The sequence below is a fragment of the Miniopterus natalensis genome, chromosome X (assembly GCF_054644295.1).
Source record: "Miniopterus natalensis isolate mMinNat1 chromosome X, mMinNat1.hap1, whole genome shotgun sequence".
Classification (NCBI taxonomy): domain Eukaryota; kingdom Metazoa; phylum Chordata; class Mammalia; order Chiroptera; family Miniopteridae; genus Miniopterus; species Miniopterus natalensis.
In genome coordinates, this window is record NC_142103.1 from 6,794,844 (window position 1) to 6,809,516 (window position 14,673).

Here is a 14,673-nt window from a genome sequence, read left to right on the forward strand (position 1 = left end):
TCCATGAGTTCTTTGTACACTTTGGAAATTAGCCCCTTATCAGATGTATCCTTGGCAAATATGTTTTCCCAGACTGTGGGGTTCCTTTGTATTTTGAGGCTGATTTCTTTTGCTGTGCAAAAGCTTTTTAGTTTGATGTAGTCCCATATGTTAATTTTTTCTTTTGTTTCTCTTGCCCTAGGAGATGTATCGGTGAAAATTCCACTATGTGAGATGTCTATGATTTTATTGCCTATGTTTTCTTCCAGGATTTTTACGGTTTTGTGACTTACATTTAAGTCTTTTATCCATTTTGAATTTATTCTTCTGTATGGAGTAAGTTGGTGATCTAGTTTCATTTTTTTGCATGTACCTGTCCAATTTTCCCAACACCATTTATTGAAGGGATTGTCTTTACTCCATTGTATGCTCTTGCCTCCCTTATCAAACATTAACTGACCATAATGGCTTGGGTCTATTTCTGGGGTCTCTGTTCTGTTCCACTGATCTATATGTCTGGTGTTGTACCAATACCACACTGTTTTTATTACAATGGCTTTGTAGTATAGTTTGATATCCAGTAAAGTGATCCCTCCAACTCTGTTCTTCTTTCTCAAGATTGCTGCAGTTATTCGAGGTCTTTTTTGGTTCCATATACATATTTGAAATATTTGTTCAAGGTCTGTGAAACATGCTGTTCGTATTTTAATAGGAATTGCATTGAATCTATAGATTGTGTTGGGTAGTATGGACATTTTAATGATATTAATTCTTTCAATCCATGAACATGGTATATTCTTCCACTTGTTTATATCTTCCTCTATTTCTTTTTTCAGTGTCTTGTAGTTTTCTGAGTACAGGTCTTTTATACCCTTGGTTAAGTTTATTCCAAGGTATCTTATTTTTTTAGTTGCAATGGTAAATGGTTTGTTTTCTCTGTCTGAAAGGTCATTGTTGGTGTATAAAAATGCTCTTGATTTTTGGATGTTAATTTTATATCCAGCTACCTTGCCAGATTCATTTATCAAACCTAGTAGTACTTTGATAGAGTCTTTAGGGTTTTCTATGTACAATATCATGTCATCTGCAAATAATGAGTTTTACTTCCTCTTTTCCAATTTGGATACCTTTTATGTTTTCTTCCTGTCTGATGGCTGTAGCAAGCACTTCCATGCTGAATAAGAGTGGTGAAAACAGACAACCCCGTCTTGTTCCTGTTTTAAGGGAAATGGTTTTAGGTTTTGCCCATTGAGTATGATGTTGGCTGTAGATTCGTGGTATATGACCTTTATTATGTTGAAGTATGTTGCCTCTGTTCTCACTTTGCTGAGAGCTTTTTTCAAAAATAGGTGCTGGATTTTATCGAATGCTTTTTCTGTATCTATTGATATGATCATATAATTTTTGCCCTTCATTTTGCTTATGTGATGTATTACATTTATTGATCTGCAAATATTATACTAGCCTTGGATCCCCAGAATAAATCCCACTTGGTTGTGTTGTATGATCTTTATAATATATTGCTGGATCTGGTTTGCTAGTATTTTGTTGAGGATTTTAGCATCTATGTTCATCAGGGATATTGGCCTATAATGTTCTTTCTTTGCAGTGTCTTTATCTGGTTTTGGAATTAGGCTAATAATGGCCTCATAAAAAGAGTTTGGGAGTTTTCCCTCCTCTTGAATTTTCTGGAATAGTTTGAGTAGAATAGGTGTTAATTCTTCTTTGAATGTTTGGTAAAACTCACCTGTAAATCCATCTGGTCCAGGACTTTTATTTGCTGGGAGTTTTTTTTATTACTGCTTCAACTTCACTAGTTGTTATCGGTCTATTCAGGTTTTTTGACTCTTCCTGATTCAGCTTTGAAAGATTGTATGCTTCTAGGAATTTGTCCATTTCACCCAGGTTGGACATATGTTTTCAGTTCTCTTGCATATATACCTAAGAGTGGAATCCTTGAATCAATTGGTAACTCTATGTTTAAGCTTTGGGAAACTGCCACTGTTTCCAAAGCAGCTGTACCATTTTACACTCCTAAAAGGAATGTGTGAGGGTTCCAATTTCCCCACATTCTTGCCAACACTTGCTATTGCCTGTCTTTTTTAGTATAGCCATGCTGGTATGTGTGTGAAGTCGTATCTCATTGTGGTTTTGATTTGCATTTCCCTGATGACAAAGAAGTTTGTTAGTTTCTGCAAAAAGCAAAGAAAAACAGCTGGGATTTTGATAGAGATTGCATTGAATTTTAGATCAATTAGGAAAGTATTGCCATCTTCACAAGTCTTTTAATTAATGAACAGTAGATGTCTTTCAATTTATTTAGACATTTTTTAAACAATATTTAATAGTTTTCAAGAGTATAGGTTTTATATTTTTTTAAAAATTTATTCCTGAGTATTTTATTCCTTTGTTGTTGTTATAAATGGAATTGTTTTCTTAACTTCACCATTGGATTGTTCATGGCTAGTGTGTAGAATTATAATTGATTTGTACATATTATGGCTTCTTTCTTTATTATTATTAATGGGTTATAATTCATCCCTGTCCTTACTTATTTTGATGCTGAAATTATCTCAAATTTGGCTAATGGGGGCCTTGGCTAGCTTGCTCCTGTGTCTTTTTTACATGAGTCTATTAATTTTGGGAGCATTTCCCTGCTTTCTCATATAACTAGATAACGTAGGCTCACTTTAGTGTTCTTTCTGTGCCCTGGACATGGGATGAGCCACCTCCAAGGAGATCTAGTTACTTTTAGTGGGAAGAGAAGTAGACATGGAGATGTGTTATACAGATCACCCTTCAGGAAAGCACTTGCTACCCAGCTGTGGAGAGTGTGGTCAGTGTGCAGCCTCCAATTGTCAGCTCCGTCAGGGCCTGCTTCAGCTAAAAAACTACTTCACCTACATGCATGCCCTTTCTTGGACAGCCTACCCACATCCACTCACTGACTGAGACAGGGATAAAGGCCCAGGTTTTCACTTGATGTGGGACACTCTGTTGGGGCAAAGTATCAGCTCCAGAGCTCTCTGTTCAGTTGACTGGAACTTTTTCTTTTTTTTTTTTTTCTTTTTTAAATATATCTTTATTGATTTCAGAGAGAGGAAAGGAGAGGGAGAGACAGAGATAGAAACATCAATGATGAGAGAGTCATTGATCGAGCCCACAACCTGGGCATGTGCCCTGACCAGGAATCGAACCCTGATCGCCTGGATCCCAGGTCGACGCTCAACCGCTGAGCCATGCCCGGCCGGGCTCGACAAATATTTTTTGAGACGTATTATGTGCCAATCATTGGTCCAGGGCGTTGGGACATCAAAATCAATCAAAGCTCACTTTTCTTTCTTTTTACACAGTGTTTGTTAAGAATGTGCACCCTGCCCAGCCAGCGTGGCTCAGCAGTTGAGCACTGACCTATGATCCAGGAGATCACGGTTCAGTTCCCGGTCAGGGCACATGCCTGGGTTTCAGGCTCAATCCCCAGCAGGGGGCATGCAAGAGGCAGCTGATCAAGGACTCTCTCATCATTGATGTTTCTCTCCCTCTCTCTCTCCCTCTCCCTTCCTCTTTCTGAAATCAATAAAGACATATAAGAAAAAAAAAAAATCACTTAAAAAAAATGTGCACCCTGCCTTCATAATACAATAAAACCTTTCAAACATATTAGAATTGGTAGGCTCTCTTGAAGAAGCATCTCACCCACTTACTCCTTCCCCCATCTACACCTGGATTTCACTCTCCAAATAAAAGAAGCTTTTCTATAGAAAATAAAAACTCACCCTAAAAAGAAAGCTTTTCCTTTATTCCTTTAATCCTTCCCTTCAATTGCACCGATGATACTCCAGAGTCCTTAAATGCTAAAGTAGACCGCATGAAATTGTTTCTAGAAAGAAAAAAACAAAAACAAACAAACAAAAAACCCTTGCCACCTACTTAATACTCTTTATTACTCCCTTGGACCTCTTGTGTAGATGGGGGTCTTGACTTTTTTTAATGGTAAATTCTTTTAGAGAATTCACTTGTGATGAATTCCGGTTTCCAGGCAGACCTCTTACTTGTGGCCACCCTCCCAGCATTTCTACCCTGACAAACATGTACTTGGGCTGCGTGTGACCTTTTTCTTGATTATTGTGTTTCACATCTTTTTATCCTCCTCTGGAAATGCTAAAATTAGATGCATTTTCAGTGTCTGGTTCAATGCTGAGACAAAAGGCCTCCTCTGCTCTTTGATATTTAACAGGCTGATGTGCTGACTAATTCTGCAGCAGCTTTCTCTATTAGTTCATTTGCTAAATATAGCATGGGACATGGAGTTTGATAAGAGCAAGTTAATTAAATATTACTTTTCATCCATTAATTTTTCAGTTGTTCACTGTTTAAGTACAACCGATATCACTGAGGAAAAAGCAATTCAAAACAAAAGCACATACATCTTCAGAATATTTAAATGTAATATTGAACCATTTTTCTGTTACTTCCGAGCTGAAAGCCACTGATAATTGCAAAACTTTTTTTTTAATGTGGTCACACACATCATAGGCTAATGTTCCTTTATAGAATTATGAGAGCTGAGGGAAGCCAGAAAAACCCACTGAGGTAGAGTCCACTTAGACTTGAGAGGTTTCTTCTGTTTGGGGTTAAATCACGTCAGTGTAATTATTTTCTTAGTCCAGATTGCTACATGCACACTTCTACCATATATGCTTATGGTATGAATATGCACAGCTCCTCTCACCCTGAGTTTAAATCGAGCTTAGAGTCAGCTGAATATTAACAGCAATTGAATTCCGAAGAGCTAAATACTTTATGTTGTTTACGGATTAATGGCTTTGGCAAAATTGAATAAAAATGAAGGCAAATGAATTCTTGACTTGTTTTCTAGACAGGAATGTTTTTGGAGTGAGAGCCATTCTCAGTTGAGATTAGGCCTATATTTGGGAATTGGGTAAGAGGTGCTGCTCTATAAAGTACAGCATAGGGACTACAGTCAATAATATTGTAATAACTATGTACGGTGTCAGGTTGGCACTAGACTTATGAAGGAGATCACTTTGTAAGTTATATAAGTGTCTAACCACTATGCTGTACACCTGAAACTAATATAATATTGTATGTCAACTGTAATTGAAGAAAAAATAAAAAAATTAAAAGCTCATTATGAAGATAGCCACAAGGTAGAAGACAGCAACTGAAATTACCATCAGTTTAAGGGGTCACTTTTTCTTTTCTATCTGCCCCTTCTAATTTCTTAGCTCAGATAGCACATTGTTAATTGCTGCCCATTCAGTGCAAATGTCAACTGCTTATGTGTTTTTACAAACAATGCAGGAACTAAGAAAGAAATAAAAATAGTTCATCTTTGTTGATCACTCTGTGCCTGATATTGTTTTAAGAGCTTTACAAGTATAGTTTCATTGAATCCTTACAATAACCCTGGCTTAAAATAGGATAACATGCATAACACAGGGACACAGACAATAGAGTCGTGAAAGTCTGGGATGGGGCAGGAACCCAGAGGAGGGGGGTAATGGGGGGAAATGGGGGACATCTGTAATACTCTCAACAATAAAGATAAATTTAAAAAATAAAATAGGATAATATAGTACTTTTCATAGATGAGGAAACTGAAGGTTCATAGGGGTTAAGCAACTTGTCAAGAGTCACACAGTTATTAAGAGGGTTTACTGATATTCAAGCCCAGGCACTCTGACTCCACTATGCTTGCATAGACAGACTGCTTTTCATATATGTGTTCCTCACCATTGTATATTCTTAGGATATATTCCCAGAAGTGGGATCACTGGGTCAAAAGGCAGCTCCATTTTTAATTTTTTGAGGAAACTCCATACTGTTTTCCACAGTGTTGCACCAGTCTGCATTCCCACCAGCAGTGCACGAGGGTTCCCCTTTCAAATCCAGATTTTTATGTGAAACTGCTTGATTTTTCAATGTTGGCAACTAATCTAAATAGTTTTAAAATACCACAGGGGCCAAATAAAACATGTCTACAGGCTGAACTTGGCTCACAGACCACTGCCCTGGCTTTCTAAGGTTCCTTCCAACTTCTCAAATGCCTCTAGTCTATGAATTTTTTTTAAAAGTTGACACAAAATCTGGGTAAACATTTAAAAACCCTTATTAGCATAGAAATCTTTTTTAAGATCTAAAGAAGACATTGTTTCAAGTGAAATATATTAATATCCAATGTGTACATAAGTTCTGACCAATATCCTAGATGTTTTGGTAAAGTTGTTCACTATTTAATTAAGCACAGAACAAGGAGGCCAGCAATGTAAAGAAAGGAGAGTATGCTAACTGTGATGTTTTAAGGCCTGGGTGGAGAAGAAATGGACAGGCTAACCTCTGTAGGTGAGGTGTTGGTGTAAATTTAAGTCTAGTGCAAAAAACAAAATTCACCTAGAACTTTAACAGCTGAGTCTTGTCTTGGTCTTTGAGAAAATTTTCATCAGATTGGATCAGATTCTCAGTTCATTAGAGAAAGTAGGAGATTAATACTGGCACCCAGGAATTTTCCATGTCCTTTAGAAAAAGAACTACATAGAACTACCCACTCATCCAAGAAGCATATTAAATACTTTCACTATTACCCAACAAGTTTCTGGAAGAACCAAAGTAAGCAGTTTCACATTAACTTTTCTCAGATAGGGTGGGATTGGTTTGAAATTTTTGTGATAACATTGAATGCATTAGTGAAGTCAATTGTTTCTACATTACCAAAACATACTAATGGGATAATTTTTAAAGCTTTATTACTGTGACGAACCATTGTAAAACATTGGGACCCCTGAAAACAACAACCTAAAAATATTAACACCCTTTTATTTTAAACCAAGAGTTTGATCATGATGATTTTTAACCTCTTATTCAAAAGTTTACAGTAACAATCTGAAAATAAAATTAAGAAAAATTTCATTTACAATAGCATAAAAAAGAATATAAATACTTAGGAATAAATTTAACAAAGGAGGTGTAAAACTTACACTCCATAAAGTACAAAACATTGTACAAAGACATTTAAAAAGACAAATAAGTGAAAATATATTCCACTTTCATGGAGTAGAAGATTTAATATGGGAATAAAATTTAAGGTGGCACCAATATACACATTCAATATAATCCTTGTTAAAAGTCCAAAAGACTTCTTTGTAGAAAAGGCAAAGCACATCCTCAAATTCATATGGAATCACAACGGGTCCTAAATAGCCAAAACAATACTGAAAAAAAGAAGAATAAAGCTGGAAGACTCACACTTCCCAATATTAAAACTTGCTTCAAAGCTACAGAAATCAAAACAGTGTGGTACTGGCATAAGGATAACTGTACAGGACAATGGAATGAAATTGAGAGTCAAGAAATTAACTCGAGCAGCTGTAAAAAAGAAGAATCTTTTATCCTTTGGCACAGCATGGAGGGAATAGAAAGTATTATACTAAGTGAAATAAGCCAGTCAGAGAAAGACAAGTACCACATGATCTCACTTATATGTGGAATATAATAAACAAAATAAACTGGTGAACAAAATGGATCCAGAGACATAGAAGCATGGAACAGACTGAAGGTTCTCAGAGGGAAGCCGGGGGGTGTGGGTGGGGAAAGATTAATCAAAGAGCTTATATGTTTATAAGCATAATCCATGGACACAGACATTGGTATGAGGAAAGCCTGGGGGCGGGATGGATGTGGGGTGGAAGGTATCAGTGGGGATAAAAAGGGAACATCTGTAATATTCTCAACAATAAAGATAAACAAACTTTAAAAATAAATAAATAAATAAAAATAAAAGCTATTTACAGCTGTGCAAAAAAAGAAAGAAAAGAATTAGTTCATACACCTATGATCAACTGATTTTCAGCAAGGGTGCCAAGACCATTCAACGGGGAAAGAATAGTCTCTTCAAAAAATGGTGCTGAGACAACTGGATACCACTTGCAAAAGGATGAAGTTGGACCCTTACCTCACATCATATACAAATATTAACTCAAAATACATCAAAGACCAAACTGTAAGAGCTAAAATATAAAACTCTTGAAAGATAATACAGGAGTAAATTTTGGTGACTTTGGGTTAGGCAAAACCTTCTTAGATAATGCACAAGTGACAAAAAACAGATAAACTGGACTTTTTAAAAACTAAACTTTTGTGCTTTCAAAAAGGCACCATCAAGAAAGTGAAAAAACCAACCCACAAAATATAAGAAATAATTTGCAAATCATCTGTTGGGAAGGTACTTGTATACAGAATATATAAAGAACATTTACAACTCAATAATAAATTAAAAAAACAATTAAAAATAGACAAATAACTTGAATAGACATTTCTCCAAAGAAGGCATACCAATGACCAAGAAGGGCATGAAAAGATGCTCAAAATCATTAATTATTAGGGAAATGCAAATCAAAACTACAATGGAATAGATCTTAAAATTTTTCATCACAAGGGAAAAAATTGCAAGTATATGAGGTAATGGATGTTAGCTAAATGTATCATGCTAATCATTTTGCAATGTGTACATGTATCAAATAATTATGTTGTACACCTTAAACTAATACATGTTATATGTCAATTATATCTCAATAAAACTAGAAAAAATAAAGTAAAAAAATCACTTAAAAAAGAGAAATCGTAAACCTTGTATAACATTGGTGGGTATGTTAAATGATGTAACCACTATGGAAAACAGTATGGCAGTTCTTCAAAAAATTAAACATAGAATTACTATGTGATCTACTAATCCTACTTCTGAGTATATATCCAAAAGATTTGAAAGCAGGGCTCTTGAAGAGATAGTTGTACACACATATTTATAGCAGCATTATTCACAATAGCCAAAAAGTGGAAACAACCAAGTGTCCATTGATGAGTAAATGAATAAACAAAATATAGTATATACATAATATGGAATAGTATTCAGCCTTACAAAAGAAGGAAATTCTGACTCATGCTACAACACGGATGGACATTGAGAACATTATGCTAAGTGAAATAAGTCAGTCAAAAAAGAAAAATACTGTATGATTCCACTTATATGAAGTACCTAGAGTATTCAAAATCATAGAAACAGAAAGTAAAATGGTGGCTGCCAGATGTTAGGGAGAGGGGAGAATAGAGAGTTAATGTTTAATGGGTACAGAGTTTTGGTTTCACAAGATGAAAAGAGTTCTGGAGATGGATGGTGATAATAATTGCACAACAATGTAAATGTACTTAATGCCACTGAACTGTACAGTTAAAATTATTAAGATGGTCAATTTCATCTTATGAGTATTTTACACAATTAGAAAAAAATTAAAAATTAGCAAAAGATCTAAATAGATATTTTTCTAAGGAACATATATAAATGGCAAATAAGCACATGAAAAGATGCCCAACATAATTAGTCACCAGGGAAAAGAATATTAAAACCATAAAGAGGTACCACTTCAGACCTACAAGGACGGCTATAATAAAAAAGGACAGTAATTATTTGCAAAAATGTGGAGAAATTAGAAACTTTGTATATTACTGGTGGAATTGTAAAATGGTGCAGCCACTTTGGAAATTGTTTGTTAGTTGCTCAAAAGGTTAAACATAGCCACAGCAATCAGACAAGAAGAAGAAATAAAAGGCATCCAAATTATTTGCAGATGACATGGTACCATATATAAAGAACCCTAAAGATTCCACCCAAAACTACTAGAACTGATCAATGAATCCAGCGAAGTAGCAGGATACAAAATAAATATCCAGAAATGGTTGAATATTTATACACCAATAGTGAGCTATCGAAAGGGAAACTAAGAAAACAATCCCACTTACAACTGCATCAAAAAAAGTAAAATAGCTAGGAATAAATTTAACCAAGGAGGGAAAATTCTCTACTCAGAAAATTATAAAACTCTGAAGAAAGAAATGGAAGAAGATACAAATAAACAGAAGCTCACGGATAGGAAGAATTAACATCATTAAAATGTCTATACTACCCAAAATAATCTTTAGATTCAATGCAAGTCTTATCAAAATACCAATGGTGTTTTTTACAGAACAAGAACAAATAATCCAAAAATTTATATGGAAACACAAAATATCCTAACTAGCCTCAGCAATCTTGAGAAAGAAGTTAAAGGTATTACACTACCTGATATCAAACTATACTACAAGGTTGTAGTAATTAAAACAGCATGGTGCTGGCAGAAAAACAGACACATAGATCAATAGAACACAATAGAGAGCCCAGAAATAAACCCACCCCTATATGTTCAATTAATATATGACAAAGGAGGCATGAATATACAATAAGGTAAAGACGGTCTGTTAAATAAATGGTGTTGGGAAAATTAAGCAGATATATGCAAAAAAAAAAAAAAAGAAAGTAGACCACCGTCTTACACCATACACAAGAAGAAACTCAATGTGGATTAAAGACTTAAATGTAAGATATGAAACCATAAAACTCCTAGAAGAAAACATAGGCAGTGAAATTTTGAACATTTCTCTTAGCTATATATTTTTTTAATGTATCTCCTCAGGCAAGGAAAACAAAAGAAAAAAATAAACTAAAAAGTTTTTGCACAATAAAAGAAACCATCAACAACACTAAAAGATAACCTACTAAATGGAAGAAGGTATTCACCAATTATGCATTCAATAAAGGGTTAATACCCAAAATTTACAAAGAACTCTTACCACTAACACGAAGAAAAACTTAAACAATCCAATTAAAAAATGGGCAGATGACCTGAATAGGGTGAGGGTGGGATCGGGTAGCATTGCACAGCAGAAACAATGGAAATGAAAAGCATCAATTGCCTTTAGGAAATGTCAGTTACCTCAGTTGGCCTGAAGGTAAAAACTGAGGGATAGTTACCCCCTAAGACAGGACATGTAGGTTAGGCCATATCCTGGAAGGCAATGAATGCCATGCTAAAGAGTTTGGATTTGCCTCAGTGGGCAAGAGAGAAATATGAAGGCTTTTGAGCAAGGGAGTTACATGATCAGAACTGTGCTTTAGACAGATACCCTTGCCACCTGACCCTACCTCCACCCCCACTCTCAACCTTACCCTGAATCACCCAGTGCCAGCTACACATCTCATCCTCAAGTGAGAGATCTGAGCAGATGAGCTAGAGAGGTTCATGACTTGAAAGCAACAGGCACAGACAGAAGAGGCTGAGACGTCAGAACAACGGGGATTACAAAAACCTCTTCAACCTGCTGGAAAACTAGTCACAAGTGATACAAAGGAGAATCAGAACAGTATCGGGTTTCTTAAGAGCAACACTTGATGCTAGAAGATAATTTAACAATGCCATAAAAATGTGAGAGAAAATAATATTCAACCATGAATTCAATGAAATAAATGCAAGGGATCAAAAACATTATCTTTCATGCTTCTTTCTTAGAAACTTCTGGCAGATACACCCTAGCAAAATGAAGGAACAAAACAAGACTAGAGAAGCAAAAGGATTCAGGAAACCTGATCCCTAGGAGAGTGGTGTGGGGGTTTCAAGATGACAACTGTGCAGCAGACCTGAAAAGCAACTAGTTTAGACTGGTGCAGGAAGATGGGAGACCCTAGGCAGGTGATTTCTGAGGGAGAAAAGAGGATTTGATGGAATATCTAATGGAAAAGATTTAGGGTATGTGGATGATAGCTTAAGGTGAAAGAAAATAAGGCAAAAGGTGATTAGAAGATCCAGGAAAAAATATACAAGAAAGAAAATAATATATTACTCAACCCTACAATAAATGATATTAACATAGTTGTAATAGTGTAAACACTTGTTTTATTTTAAACGATAATTACAATACAACTATATAGTGTAAGATGGTTAGAGCTTCATCTATTTTGTGATTTTCTTGCCTAACAAGAAGTCAATAGATGATGTCTGAACCTGATGAATCTAGGAATACTAGCAAAATCATACTGTAAAGAAATTTGGTTTTAATTACTAGAAGAAACAGCCAGAAGTATTTAAGTGGTTGCTTCTGTGGAACAGAATTAGGATGTAGAAAAAGGTGAATGGGACACTGTGGTATGTCATTACATGATATTTGATTCTGAAATCTTTGTTTTTTATAATATTTATATATTATATTAATACATGTTTTAAATTATACAATTATATAAAACCTAACTCTGGATGTGCTGTGAAGGTTGACCTGCAGAGGGTTGAAACTTAATTAGAAGGATAGTGCAATATTCCTAAGATAATGAGGGTCTGAGCTAGGCTGGTCAGGCAAACCAATGTTCAACCAGATTTGTTCGATTTATATTCACAAAGACTTTTTTCTGGTAGGAGTCTCATTAGAAAATCTTCAGAGTAGGGACCTTGTCTATTTTGTTCACTGCTGTATCCCCAGCATCTATCATAGTGCCTGGCACCTGTAAAAGCTTGATAAATATTTGTTGAGTAAATGAATGAATAAATCTTGACACACTTTTGCAAGGCCAAATTGCATTCTTTCTGATTCTTAAGGTGATGCTCATTTATAAAATGAAATCTTCCTTAGATGGCAACAAAACAATAGCCAAATCACTCTTGCCTCCCTTTCCAAAGAAAAGGCAGAATAGAGTGAGACTCAATCTTAAGGGAAGCAGGGCAACAGCTCACTTCAGGAGCACAGACAAGATCTGGAATGCTGATGTGTGTATTCTCAGGTAAAGGGGTAAAGGGGATGGTGGGTAGAGCTTGTTCTATTTGGACCTAAGAGCTTTAAGGTTTCCAAGATTCCATTCTCTTTACCTTTAGTAAATAGACCCTGATCAAATGCAGAGTTGAAAAACCATGATCCAATGGGGGACATCTGTAATACTCTCAAAAATAAAATAAATTTTAAAAAGTGCCAGTTGTATAAAATAAATGTAGAATGGTAAAAAAGGAAAAGAAAAACCATGATCCAGATATTTTCAAAGTGTTTGAACAGAATTTTGTATAAAATCCCCACAGTCCTAACTGGCATTTGAGAAAGAAATATTTCAAGAGGCTAAGCACCTGAGAACTATTAGATCACGTTATACAACTGTCTATAAACAGTGCCAATGGAGCTGTGCATCACTATATTAAAAAATAAGAAAGAGATGTTTGTTACCCCCTAGATGAAAACAACTGAGTGTATATTTTGTCCACAAGCTCACTTCCTGAATCCTCTTGGAACCATGAAGCTTTAACTTCTAAGCAGACATTCTAGTGGTAAGACATAAGCAAGGCTGGATTTTATATAAACTCCACCATCTCAGCAATTGTAAGGCAGGTTATAGACTAAATTATTTCATCTATGTGTAGTGGTTTCAAATCCCTAGACATTTAAGTTTAGAATCTTACTGAGTATGACGTGGTATTGTATCTATAAAATAAAACCTATCTGTTAACTGCACAAAGACAAGTTACCAAAGCACGAAGACAAATGCAGGGGAGGAAGGCAAGAATCACGTTAGTGGCAGTGGGGTGCAAGTTGAGGATTGCACTTGCTTTCTCTCTCCCTACTTGGCCTCATTGATTTCTCAATATCCCCAGCCAGGTCCATTCCACCACAACTCTCAATGGCTGCTTCACCTCAAAGAAGATCTTCAAAATTTGGGACCCTTGCAGTTTGCTCCAACTTGTAGCAGTTAACCCTATTAAATTCCTAATAACCTCTGGAATTTCTAAACTGTGTAGCTTGTATTACATGGTTTGGTTTCATTGTTACTTTTGCAATATGAAAAAGATTTTTAAAATTAAGAATTGAGAGAATGCTAAAAAATGAAAGACTGTTTGTGCTGTCACAGTGCCCACAAGGCATAAAATGTTTCTCAACATTGCAGCTGCTAAGTAACACAAATAGTTGTCCAGTCTCCTAAACATGTGCTTATGTACTTCAGCATTCCTACAATACCATTCCAAAGTTGTGCTAGGTTCTCCACGATTTCAAAGCACAACAGGGATAGGAAAGATCATATCTCAGCTTCTTCTTATTCCTTTTGCTATACACTGAATATTTGTGTCTTCCTCTCCCCAATTTGTATGTGGAAATCTTAACCCCCAATGTGATGGTATTAGGAGGTGAGACATTTGGGAGGTGACTAGATCATGGGAGTGGAGCCCTCATGAATGTGATTAGTGCCCTTATAAAAAAGACGGCAGAGAGCTCTCCCATCCCTTTTACCATGTGAAGGCACAGCTAGAAGACGCTATGAACCAAGAAGAGGGTTCTCACCAGACACCAAATCTGTCAGCATGTTGACCTTGGACTTCATCCTCCAGAATTGTGAGAAATAAGTTTCTGTTGTTCATAAGCCACCAGTCTGTGGGAATTTGTTATAGCAGCCAAACAGACTAAAACACCTTTGGAATCAGCAGTCAATGCCATGGCAATTCTAAACTGAACAGTTACCAGCAGGCAGTGTTTACTCTGGGAGAGGTGACTGTGATGTTTTTTCCTATACACAAACACTAAGGCTCTGTCATTCATCCAGTGTCAAGGCCTGTGCTGGGCACTGAAATACGGAAGTGAACAAAACAGACCTGTTCCCTGCCCCCATGGAGCTCACAGTCTAGTAGGGAGAGTCAGACCATAAACAAGAAAATAAAGAAAGAACATTTCAGGTTGTGAGTAGAGCTATGATGCAAATAAACAGAGAGGTATGGTAAAAGGCACTGGGGCGGGGAAGACTACTATGGAGGTTCAACATCTTTAATATAAATAAGACAGCCTTGC